General features: G+C 38.1%; 1 protein-coding gene and 1 pseudogene across 3 annotated transcripts in view; one reads left to right on the top strand and one right to left on the bottom strand.

The window, feature by feature from the left end:
• The window catches only part of SOS1 (SOS Ras/Rac guanine nucleotide exchange factor 1), a 152,230-nt gene that overhangs the window by 46,430 nt on the left and 92,280 nt on the right, over positions 1 to 13,520 (top strand). The gene's annotated exons all lie outside the window — the stretch shown is intronic.
• LOC309833695 (ubiquitin-ribosomal protein eS31 fusion protein-like) overlaps positions 1 to 13,520 on the bottom strand; it is a 40,408-nt pseudogene that overhangs the window by 26,321 nt on the left and 567 nt on the right. The gene's annotated exons all lie outside the window — the stretch shown is intronic.

Below are 13,520 nucleotides of genomic sequence, written 5' to 3'. Positions count from 1 at the left end.
ACAGAATAGGAAAATGGTAGAAAATAATACTAGTAATTAAATTAGAAGTTTAAATAAGGATAGTTTTCTTTTTTTCAGCTTAACATTGGTAGTACTTCAGAAAATTGATTTAATCATTGAAGGATATAGAAGCAGATACTTTGTATTCAGAGTCTGAAGGGAACTTTCTGATGCTTACAAGGAGTTTTTAGAGACTAATGGCAATGGTTTTGTAGTAAGTCTAATTCACATCAAACTTGGATTTCTTTTAATTTCTTAAAAATTTGAATTGACTTTAATTATAAATATATTTAGTGGTTTTTGTTTCTTAATCATTCATTTATTCATTCAACCAACCAACAAAATGACAAGAGGTACTCTAGATACCACAGAGATAGAAAGTGATGAGACAAAGTCGCTATTTACATGAACCTTAAATTCTGGTAGGAGAAAGCAAACAAATAAATGGACAAAGAACTATTGTGGTTTCAGAAAAGAGTAAGTGTAATAAACAAAATGAAGCAGGTTGGGATAAAGAGGGTCTGAGAGGTAAGAAGGGAAGGTGTTCTTTTAAATGTGGTGGTCAAGGAAGGCCTCTGGAGGAGGTGACATTTGAGAAGAGACAAGAATGTTCAGAAGGAGCCAGCCATGCAAAAATCTGGTGAAGGAGCATCCTAAAAGAGGGGTTAGCTAAAGACCTTGAAGCAGGACAAACTTGGTATGTGTAAGAAAGATCAGGACAACCAGTATGACTAGAGTGTTACATTTGTGAGGAAGAATTATAAGAGATAAGCTGGGAAAAGTAGAAAGGGACTACTTCATCTAGAAACTTACATGCTTAATGATGGTTAAACCATTAGAAAATTTTGAGCAAAGGACAAAGTCAAATTTAGGTTTAAAAAAAAAAAAGATGATTCTGGGCACTCTGAAGGAAAAAAGATTATTGATGGGCAAGAATGAACCAAAGTGACCAGTTTGGAGGCAAGAGGTGATGGTCATGTGGACTAGTAGTTTAGGTGGTAAGAAGGTGTCAGAATTGGGGTATATTTTGGGTAAAACAAATAGATTTGTTGAATGTGTAGGGAAGAATGAAAAGAGGAATCAAGGTTGACTGCTGTATTTTTGGCCCATGCTGACTGAAAGGAGGTGCCATTTACTGAGATGAGAAAAATGTGAGGAGGAGTAGTTTGAGGGTGGAGTCAGACCTAAGAATTCAGTTTGGGTTGTGGTAAGTTTGAGGGAATTATTAGACATTCAAGTGGAGATGTATAGAGTGTAGATATCCCAGATCAGGGGAAAGGTTAAGTTTGGGGATAAAAATGGGGGAATTATGAGTGAATAGTTGGTAAAGCCATGGACTGGGTCACTTAGAGTACACTGGATGAAGAAGAGAAAAGTGCCAAGGACTGAGCTTTGGAGGACTCCAGCATTTCAGAGATGGAGAGAAGACTAAGAGTGTCCATTGAAATGGACCATTAGGAGAGCATGGTGCCTTGGAAGTCAAATGAAGAAGGGGTTTCAACTGTGGGTCAACTATGTCATGCTGCCAAGAGGCCAAGTGAGATGAGGTCAGGGATTTAGCCCTGGCCACTTTGCAGAATGGCAGTCCTTGGTGACCCTGATAGACCTAAGTGGAGAAGAGCCTGGGGGGTGGGTAGAGAAAATTACTATGGAGACTTGAGGAGTATATCTCTGAAAGGCAACAGAAAATGAGTGGAAGGCTAGGTTACCTGAGGGCAAGGAAAGCTTTTTTTTGTTGTTCTGAGCATTTTTGTATACCAGTGGGAATGATCTAGTTGTGATTAAGTTCAGTTTTGTTGTTCATGAATGAAGTTAGGATTTTGTGAAGTAGAAGAGAATTGGAAAGGAACTAATGGACTTATGGAGCAGCGGTCCCCAACCTTTTTGGCACCAGAGACTGGTTTCATGGAAGACAGTTTTTCCACAGACCAGGGGGAGGGGGCGGTTTCAGGATGTTTCAAGTGCATTACATTTATTGTGCACTTTATTGCTATTATTACATTGTAATACACAATGAAATAATTATACAACTCACCATAATGCAGAATCAGTGAGAGCCCTGAGCTTGTTTTCATTTGCCACTCACTGATAGGATTTTGATGAGAGTCTGCAAGCAGTTGATTTATTATGGTCTCTGTGCAGTCAAACCTCTCTGCTAATGATAATCTGTATTTGCAGCTGCTCCCCTCAGATCCACCTAGATCATCACGCATTAGATTCTCATAAGGAGTGTATAACCTAGATCCCTCGCATGCGCAGTTCACAGTAGGGTTCCTGCTCCTATGAGGATCTGATGCCGCCGCTGATCTGACAGGAGGCAGAGCTCAGGCAGTAATGTGAGCGAAGGGGAGCGGCTGTAAATACGGATGAAGCTTCGCTTGCTCACCTGCTGCTCACCTCCTGCTGTGCAGCCTGGTTCCTAACAGGCTAGTACTGGTCCGTGGCTCAGGGGTTGGGGACCCCTGTTACAGAGGATTATTTGTACTTATGGGAAAGTTGGAATTCCTAATTTGGTGTTATAGATGAAACATCAAGGGAGTTGAATACATTGTATATATAATTTTACTCATTCAAAGTGTTGTACTTGAGCTCCTGCTGAAGTACCAGAAACTACAATATAAAGGTAAGAAATGGTCCCTCCCCTCAAGGAGATAAAAATTTAGCAAAATAGACAGATGTATGTATCCTTGTGCAAAGTACAGTCCTTAGACCAGCAGCATTGATAGAACTACCAAATGCCCACCCTAGACCTACTAAATCATAATCTGTATTTTAAACAAGATATTTAGGTGACATATATGCATGTTAAAAGTCTGAGAAGCACTGTTCTACACAAACTAAACATAATGTAATAAGAACTATAGATTCTTATAAATAAAATACAGTATCAAATCAATTACTACCCTCATCTCTCCAGAAGAAGAAAAATGGTCATTGAGAAGAAAAATTAAATCAGACATTTTCGTGGATTGGCATATTAAAAGGTGCTCAGTGGGGCTTCCCTGGTGGCGCAGTGGTTGAGAGTCCGCCTGCCGATGCAGGGGACACGGGTTCGTGCCCTGGTCTGGGAGGATCCCGCGTGCCGCGGAGCAGCTGGGCCTGTGAACCATGGCTGCTAAGCCTGCACGTCTGGAGCCTGTGCTCCGCGACGGGAGAGGCCACAACAGTGAGAGTCCCGCATACAGCAAAAAAAAAAAAAAAAAAGTGCTCAGTGGAGTTTGTTGAACTGAACTGACACCAGGCACTGCTTTTTTGGAATATGTTTTTGCTATTTAGTAGTCTACATTTAGTGTTTATGCACAGAATTTTTGTAAATAGATTGTTTCAATAAAAAGAATGAAACTCAGATCACAGAGAAAACGGGGAAAATGAAAGCCAAGATTACATAAGTTGTTTGCAGTTTATTGAATATTCGCTAGCGCCAGGCACATGGGAAGTGCTAAGATATAAAGATAAGGGAGACAGTCACTGCCCTCTTGTAGGAAACTCATGGATATTTATTTTATTCTTTGGGTTATAATACAATACTATTTTGTTGTTGTTGTTTTACGGTACGCGGGCCTCTCACTGTTGTGGCCTCTCCCGTTGCGGAGCACAGGCTCCGGACGCGCAGGCTCAGCGGCCATGGCTCACGGGCCCAACCGCTCCGCGGCATGTGGGATCTTCCCAGACCGGGGCACGAACCCGTGTCCCCTGCATTGGCAGGCGGACTCTCAACCACTGCGCCACCAGGGAAGCCCCAATACTATTTCTTAATTAAAGTATAGTTGATTATGTTAGTTTATACTTATAATATTAGGCATATAACATAGTGATTCTATATTTTTATAAATTATATTCATTTAAAGTTATTATAAAATATTGGCTATATTCCCTGTGGTGCACATTGTATCCTTGTATCTTATTTATTTTATACATAGTAGTTTGTACCTCTTAATTTCCTACCCCTATCTTGCTTCTGCCCCCAGTACAGTACTATTGTTACTTATTTTATTGCTTAGTTGTTCCAGCTTTGGTCATTAGGAGCTCTTTCAAGTTGGCTTCTGTTGAAAACTGCTTTCTGATTCAACTTTTTCCTCAGTTCTTCCCTTTTTTGAGGGATGCCTAATATAGGATCACTGTTTTATGAAAAGTGGGGTCTTCTGATTAGCCACCGATATCAGAATCATCAAGGGTGTTTAAAAAAAACAAAACCACATTTAACATCACTAATCATTAGGGAAATGAAATTGAGTACTACAATGAGATACCACTTCACACCCATTAGGATAGCTATTATCAAAAAATCAGAAAACAATGTGTTGGCAGGATTTGGAGAAATTGGACCCCTCTTGCATTACTTATGGGAATGTAAAATGGTACAGCTGCTGCAGAAAACATGGTGGTTCCTCAAAAAACTAAACATAGAATTACCATATATTCCAGCAATTCTACTTCTAGGTGCAAGCATACCTTGGTTCTAGATCATTGCAATAAAGCAAATATTGCAGTAAAGCTAGTCACATGAATTTTTTGGTTTCCCAGTGCTTATAAAAGTTATGTTTCTATTACACTGTGTTCTGTTAAGTATGCAATAGCATTATGTCTTTAAAAATATACATATATTAATTAAAAAATAATGCTGTTGGGAAAATGGTGTTAATAGACTTGCTCCACACAGGGTTGCCACAGACCTTCAGTCTGTTAAAAAAACAAAAAACAAACACAGTATCTGCTAAGCATGATAAAGTGAGGTATGCCTGTATATACCCCAAAGAGTTGACAGCAGGGACTTAAACAGACATTTGTACACCAGTGTTCATAGAAGCATTATTCACAATAGCCAAAGGTAGAAACAACCCAAATAGTCATTGCTGGATGAATAAATGGATAAACATAATGTGCTATGTACATACAATGGAATATTATTCAGCCTTAAAAAGAAATGAATGAAAATTAATGTAACCTCTCACATCGCTAGGCTAAAGAAGAAAAAAATCACATGGTGATATCAGTAGAGGCAAAAAAAAGTATTTGACAAAATCCAACTCTCATTCATGATAAAAACTTAGTAAACTAGGGATACAGGGGAACTTCCTCAACTAGATAAAGAATAGGTACAAAAAAAGCTACGGGCTTCCTTGGTGGTGCAGTGGTTGAGAGTCTGCCTGCCAATGCAGGGGACACGGGTTTGTGCCCCGGTCCAGGAAGATCCCACATGCCGGGGAGTGGCTAGGCCCGTGAGCCATGGCCGCTCAGCCTGCGCATCCGGAGCCTGTGCTCCACAACGGGAGAGGCCACAGCAGTGAGAGGCTCGCATACCGCAAAAAAACCCCAAAAAAACCCTACAACTAACATCATACTTAATGTTGAGAAAGTCAAAGCATTTCCACTAAGATCAGGAACAATGCCAAGATGTGCCCTCTTAACACTGCTTTTCAGCATCATACTGGAAGTCCTAGCTAATGCAATTAAACAAGAAAAGGAAATAAATGGAATGCAGGTTTGGAGAGAAGAAATAAAACCATCATTGCTTGCAAATGACATGATTGTTTATGTAGAAAATCTGAAAGAATGGACAAAAAAAAAAAAAACAACTCCTGAGAATGGACAAAAAAACTCCTGGAACTAATAAGTGATTCTAACAAGGTTGCAAGATATAAGGTTAAATTACAAAAGTAAGTCACTTTCCTGTATATCGACAATGAAAAAGTATAATTTAAATTACATAGAATGTAGAACGTATAAAACCAAGAGTGAACTCTAAGGATTTTAGGTGGTAATGATATGTCAGTATAGATTCATCAGTTGTAACAAATGTACCACTCTGATAGGGGAATGTTGATAACAGAGGAAGCTATGCATGTATGCGGGCAGAGGGTATATGGGAAATCTCTCTACTTTCTGCTCAGTTTTGTTGTGAAACTAAAATTGCTCTAAAAAATAGTCTTTTGATTATTAGGAGTTATCAGTTTAAAAAAGAATGAAATCTGGGGCTTCCCTGGTGGCGCAGTGGTTAAGAATCTGCCTGCCAATGCAGGGGACATGGGTTCGAGCCCTGGTCTGGGAAGATCCCACATGCCACGGAGTGGCTAGGCCCGTGTGTCACAACTACTGAGCCTGCGCGTCTGGAGCCTGTGCTCCCCAACGGGAGAGGCCGTGACAGTGAGAGGCCTGTGCACCGCGATGAAGAGTGGCCCCCACTCGCCGCAACTGGAGAAAGCCCTCACACAGAAACAAAGACCCAACACAGCCATAAATAAATAAATAAATAAACTTATTTTTTTTTTTAAGAATGAAATCTGATATATGCTGCAATGTGGATGAACCTTGAAAAGATTTTGTGAAGCAAAAGAAGCCAGGCACAAAAGGATAAATTTGTATAATCCCAATCATATGAGGTACCTACAACAGTCAAATTCATAGAGACAAGTGGTTACCAGCGACTGAGGAGAGGAAGGAATGGGGAATTATTGTTTAATGGCTACAGAATTCCATTCTGGGATGATGAAAAAGTTCTGGAGATGGATAGTGGTAATGGTTGCAGAACAGTGAATGTGCTTAATGCCATTAAATTGTGTACTTAAGAATGGTTAAATGGTAAATTTTGTGTGTATTTTACCACAATTTAAAAAAAGCAAAACACTTCAGGTAATTGTTAAGCATGGTTTCGGTTAGAGCCACTGATATATGGGATTATATAATGCAAAGTAGGATAAACTGTATTTTGTTGGTACTATATCTAAAGAGAAATTTGTCAAATTGATGAGTTCAAGTACATACAATCTTCATCTGTTTTTAATGTTCAGCTGCTGTAATTTGTACCTCACTGCATGTGGTAATGTGAATAGTGACTACTTACAATTATTTAGCATTCTATCATTTAAAGTACTTTCAGTTATATGACTTCATTTGATCAAGTGTCTCTGGAGATGGGTAATGATATTGCCTTTTTCAGGTGAGAAACTTGAGATTTAGGAGATATGATTTACCTAAGACAACAAATACATACATACATACTGGTAAAGTCAGACCTCCAAGATAGATCTTCTGACAGCAACTCTCATTATTTCCCCCATTGGCGGTCTCCAAGAAAATAGGAGGTCTTGTTTAAGTTATTAGAAAGATCCCATGGATTTAATTGTTTTGTGAACTGAAAAAATGAAATTTTTAAATGAATCATAAGACTTAATACTTTATTTTGCAGACTATCATTTGACAGCTCTATTGTTCTTGCCATATTGCTTAATATTTACAAAATCAAGATACACTGATTCTATATAAGGAAGTATTTTTATGAAGCATAAACATGTGATACTTTATAATAAATACTAATTAATGCTAGTTATCAGGAAATCTGAAGCATATCTATTATTGTGTGGAGCTGTTTTCTTCTCTTGCATTGAACTAATCTCTGTACCCAACCATTTGTGTATACTATGCTTTTCATTATTCTTTTAGAGCTTCTCTGTGAAGAACGTATTCAACACATTGGAGCCCAAGAGTCAGTAGGTTCCCTTCTTTGCCAGGGACATTTGGCCATGCTCTAGAATAGTAGAAAGATGTAGGGAAAAGCCACTTCTGATATTCTAGTTTAATACTCATACCCCCATAGCCTTCCTAGCTACCATCGTGGAATTGGTGTGGTAAGGGAACTGTGGGCTACAGTTTTCAAAGCATTAAAAAAAATGCCTCTAGGGGGCTTCCCTGGTTGCGCAGTGGTTGAGAGTCTGCCTGCGGATGCAGGGGACACAGGTTCGTGCCCTGGTCCGGGAAGATCCCACATGCTGTGGAGCGGCTGGGCCCGTGAGCCATGGCCACTGAGCCTGCGCGTCCAGAGCCTGTGCTCCACAACGGGAGAGGCCACAACAGTGAGAGGCCTGCGTACCACAGAAAAAATAAAAATAAAAATAAATAAATAAATGCCTCTGATTTCTGCTGGATAGTATGGGATCTGTAGGAGGAAAAAAAGTTTTATTGTTTTTTTGTGACATTTTTGTTTTAACAGTGATCTGATATCTACTTCTTGCTATTTTCATAGGAGCACAGTGTGATAAACTTATTAAAAATAAAATTCCAGGCTTGTTTACCCATATATTAAACTGATTGTTTGTTAGTGTCATATCTCAAAGATATCTCAAGCATAATGAAGTCCAGATCATCCAGATCATCATATAATCATCTCAACAGATGGAGAAAAGTGTTTGACAAAATTCACTCTCCATTTATGGTAAAAACTCTCAACAAAATTGGTATAGAAGGAGTGTCTCTCAATATAATAAAGTCTATATATGACAAGCCCAGAGCTTACATCATACTCAACAGGGAAAAGCTAAAAGCTTTTTCCTTAAGATCAGGAACAAGACAAGGTTGTTCACTTTTGCCACTGGTATTGGCACTGGAAGTCCAAAGCAGTGAGATAAGAAAAATAAATAAAAGGCATCCAATTTGGAAAGGAAGAAGTAAAACTCACTATTAGTGGACGGCATGATTTTATATTTAGAAAACCCTAAAGACTCCACCAAAAAAAAAAAAACTGTTAGAACTAATAAATCAATAAAGTTGAAAGGTACAAAATCAATATACAAAAATCTATTGCATTTTTATACACTAACAGTGAACTATCAGAGAAATTAATAGAGTAATCCCATTTACCGTTGCATCAGAAAGAATAAAATAGCTAGGAATAAATTTAACCAAGGAGGTGGAAGGACCTGCACACTGACAATTATAAGACATTGACAAAAGAAATTGAAGAAGACACATGTAAATGGAAAAACATCCTGTGCTCATAGATTGGAACAATTTTTAACATATTGTTAAAATATCTATATTACCCAAAGCAATCTATAGATTCATTGCAATCCCTATCAATTCCAGTGGCATTTTTCACAGAAATAGAGCAAACAATCCTAAAATTTTTATGGAAGGAACCACAAAAGATCCCAGATAGTCAAAGCAATCATGAGAAAGAGCAAAGCTGGAGACATCACATCACGCTCCCTGGTTTCAAAATTATATTACAAAGCTATCATAATCAAGACAGTATGGTATCAACATAAAAGCCATGTAGATCAATGGAACAGAATAGAGAGTTCAGAAATAAACCCACATATAGATGGTATATTAATTTGCAACAAAGGAGGCAAGAATATGCAATGGGCAAAGGACAGTCTCTTTAATAAATAGTGATTGGAAAACTGGACTACTAACTTATACACAAAATTTAACTCAAAATGGATTAAAGACTTGAATTTAAGACCAGAAACCATAAAACTCCTAGAAGAAAAACATAGGCAGTAAGTTCCTTGACATTGCTCTTGGAAATATATTTTTGGATCTGACTCCAAAGGCAATGGCAACAAAAGCAAAAATTAAAAAATGAGCTACATCAGGGTACCCAATCCCCAGGCCACGGACCGGTATCAGTCCGTGGCCTGTTAGGAACCAGGCCGCACAGCAGGAGGTGAGCAGCGGGCGAGAGAGTGAAGCTTCATCTGTATTTACAGCCGTTCCCCATTGCTCGCATTACCACCTGAGCTCTGCCTCCTGTCAGCATTACGGTGAGTTGTATAATTATTTCATTACATATTACAATATAATAATAATAGAAATAAAGTGCACAATGAATACAATGTGCTTGAATATACCACTCCAGCATCCCCGGTCCATGGAAAAATTGTCTTCCACAAAACTGGCCCCTGGTGCCAAAAAGTTTGGGGACTGCTGAGCTACATCACACTGAAAAGCATATGCACAGGAAACCATTAATAAAAAGCAACCTACTGGATGGTAGAAGATATTTGCAAATCATATACCTGATAAGGACTTAATATACAACATATGTAAGGAACTCATACAACTCAATAACAAATAAAACAGCAATCTTATTAAAAAGTGGGTAGAGGGTCTGAATAGACATTTTTCCAAAGAAGATACACAGATGACCAACCATGCATATTAAAAGATGCTCAACATCACTAATCATCAGCGAAATGCAAATCAGAACCATAGTGTGACACACCTTATACCTGTAAGAATGACTATAATCAAAAGGACAAGAAATAACAAGTGTTGGTGAGGATATAGAGAATAGGGAACCTTTGTGCACTGTTGGTGGAAATGTAAATTGGTGCAGCCACTATGGAAAACAGTATGGAGGTTCCTCAAAAAATTAAAGATAGAACTACCATATCATTCAGCAGTTCCACTTCTGGGTATTTATCTGAAGAAAATGAGAACGCTAATTTGAAAAGATTCATGCACGCTTATGTTCACTGCAACCAAGATACGGAAACAACCAAAGTGTCTATTAGTGAATGAGTGGATAAATAAGGTGTAGGATGTGTGTGTGTATCCACACACAGAATGGAATACAATAGCCAAGATATGGAAACAACCGAAGTGTCTATCAGTGAATGAGCGGATAAATAAGATGTGGGACGTGTGTGTGTATACACACAATGGAATACTAATCAGCCATAAAATGAATGAAATTTTACCATTTGCAGCAACGTGGATGGACGTTGAGGGTTTTATGCTAAGTGAAATAAGTCAGAGAAAGACAATTACCATATGATTTTACTTATGTGGAATTTTAAAAAGAAAACAAATGGACAAACAAAATAAAACGGAATTCATAGATACAGAGAATGAATCTGGTTGCCAGAGGGGAGGGGGGTTGAGGGGTGGGCAAAATGGGTGAAGGGGATCAAAAGGTACAAACTTCCAGTTATGAAATAAAGTCACAGGGATGTGATGTACAGCATGGTGGCTATAGTCAGTAATGTTGCATTACAAATTTGAAAGTTGCTAAGAAAAATTTTAAAAGTTATTATTACAAAAAAAAAGGTTTATAACTTTGTATGTGACATATGGTAACTAGCCTTATTGTGGTGATAATTTCACAATGTATACAAGTGTTGAATCAATATGTTGCACACCTGAAACTAATATAATGTATGTTGATTATACTTTTAAAAAGAAGATATCAAGCATAATGAACTAAACTGTTAATCTCCTTGTCCTCCCATTTACTAAAAAATCTGCTTCTTACAGTTTTCCTCATCTTAGTAAATGCATCTGCATCTGGTGCATCTGGCCAGTGATTTGGGCCCTACGTAACCCTCTCTAATTTCATTTCCTTCACTCTCCCCTTCATGTCTGTACACGCTGTTCCATTTGCCTAGAATATCATTCCTCTCACTTCGCCAATCCACTTTTTACCTAAATTCTACTCACCCTTCAGATATCAGCTTTAATCTTCATTTCCAGAACTACCCGGTTAATTTAGGCCCCTTTTGTAGCTTCATGACATCCTTTAATAAGAATAACAGTAATAGCTGCAGCTAACATTTAGTAAACCTTGACTGTGTACTGGTACATGATATTGTCAGAAGGATTAAGTAATTTTTTAGGGTTACACCCTGATAATTTGAAGAACTGAGTTTGAATTTAGACAGTTTACCCCACACTTAACCTCTTCACTGCTCTGCCTCTTACTGTGTAGTTACTTTTGTGATTACTTGTCTTGTTCCCCTCTTGTACTTCTAAGCTCTGTGAAGGCAGAGACTATGTCTATCTTATATTCCTAGTATCTAGTTGAACATATGCATAAGTGCATTGTCGTATTTGAGATGTAGCCTCATTTACTCAGAAAGTTTGAAAATGGATAAAATTTACAAGAATGTCACCTGGGATTCACAGATGACATTGACCATTTTACCTTCTAGAAATGAAAGTATAAATGTGTAGAAATCTATTTAGTTCATCTCGTAAATCAATTTACTGTTAGTGATTATACATCAAGGAACCCGATCTATTTGGAGAAGATTGAATTTGAAAAAAAATTTCCCCCTGCCTTTGATTCACTAGATTTTAGAATCTAATGCTTAGAGGTTATGGGCAGTCAATTGGTGAGTTTTATTAGATATTTTAGTCACAAACTGCCATCTGTTGCTATTTTGGGGAAAACTGTCAAAGAATAGACAATAGACACACATGTGTTATGACTTCCAGCTTTAAAGAAGCCTCTTAGGGCTTCCCTGGTGGCACAGTGGTTGAGAGTCCGCCTGCTGATGCATGGGACATGGGTTCGTGTCCCGGTCCGGGAAGATCCCACATGCCGCGGAGCGGCTGGGCCCGTGAGCCATGGCTGCTGAGCCTGTATGTCCGGAACCTGTGCTCTGCAACGGGAGAGGCCACGACAGTGAGAGGCCCGCGTACCGCAAAAAAAAAAAAAAAAAAAAAAAGATGCCTCTTAGACGGAGATCAAAACTTAAAGTAGAATAGAATGAGTGGGAGCACTAGGGTAAAAAAGATGGGAATATTATAAAGAGCTCCTGCCTGTGTCAGGACATCACTGATAAGGGATTTCTCTTACTTTTGGAAGATTCTTGGGTATGAAGATTAAGAAAATGCTTTGAAGAAGAACTAAAACTCCATCAGAGATTCTTTTCTTGAGTCAGTTCTTTGTTTTATTGATGGGAACTCTGTTATCACAGAAAGTAATAAAAAAATTGTCTAGGAAGGCCATACTCATTGTTTTTAAAGCAAAATAAATGAAAGATGATGTAAACTTGGCACTTGACACGTGGTTGGAATTTGATGTGCATAGTTATTTTCTGTGGGAAAGGACTTTGAATGTTGTCTTTCCCATCGCTGATGTACACACAGCAGAAAAGCAATCATGAAATTTTTTATTTAAATGAAAAAATTTAAATCTACATTTTATATTTACATAAAGTTACAAAAGTGCATAAATATGACACTTATTTTCAGTACAGGTTTTTTTTGGTTTTTTTTTTTGAGAGGGAGGGGGGAGTTTGTTCATTCTTCCCCCTTTTTTCTTCCCTTTCATCCACATTCCTGCCCTGCCAGGTCCTTCTAACCCATATTAATAACCTAGGTTATATTATTCCATATTTTTCTCCATGTTGTCATGTTCATGTACAGATGTATATAATACATTATACATACATACAAGTGTGTATGTGTTTGTATTGTGTGTTTGTCGTTTTTTGAGTGTTCCTGTACTTTAAAGTTTTCTGTCTTACTCAAGAATACCTTATGGAAATCTGTTACATGGCAAAGCTCTGATTTATTCTTTTTAACAACTACAAAGTTGTATTAGTTGACCAGGGCTACCATATCAAAGTACCACACACTGGGTGGCTTAAACAACAGAAATTTATTTTATTACAATTCTAGAGGCTAGAAGTCCAAGATCCAGGTGCTGCCAGGGTGGATTTCTTCTGAGGCCTCTCTTCTTGGCTTATGGATAGCTATCTTCTCCCTGTGTCTTCTCCACAGCCCCCAAAATAAAATATAATAAAACTCTAAAAATCACTTCATAAAAAACAATTTCAACTTTGTTTCCTTAGATATAGTACAAGAACCTTAAACTAAGGTGTTAAACTTGAATTTCTTACCTTTCTGAAAAATATTACCCTCTTCTAGTATTTCCTATCCTAGTGAAATTAGTGGTTCTCCCTCATTGCTGTTCTCACTACCCCCAAAATAATTATCCAAACTTACCTCCT

The sequence above is a fragment of the Grampus griseus genome, assembly GCF_964374135.1.
Source record: "Grampus griseus genome assembly, chromosome: 15".
NCBI lineage: Eukaryota > Metazoa > Chordata > Mammalia > Artiodactyla > Delphinidae > Grampus > Grampus griseus.
Note: the sequence above shows the minus strand (reverse complement) of the source record. Positions and strands in the feature narration are given on the sequence as shown.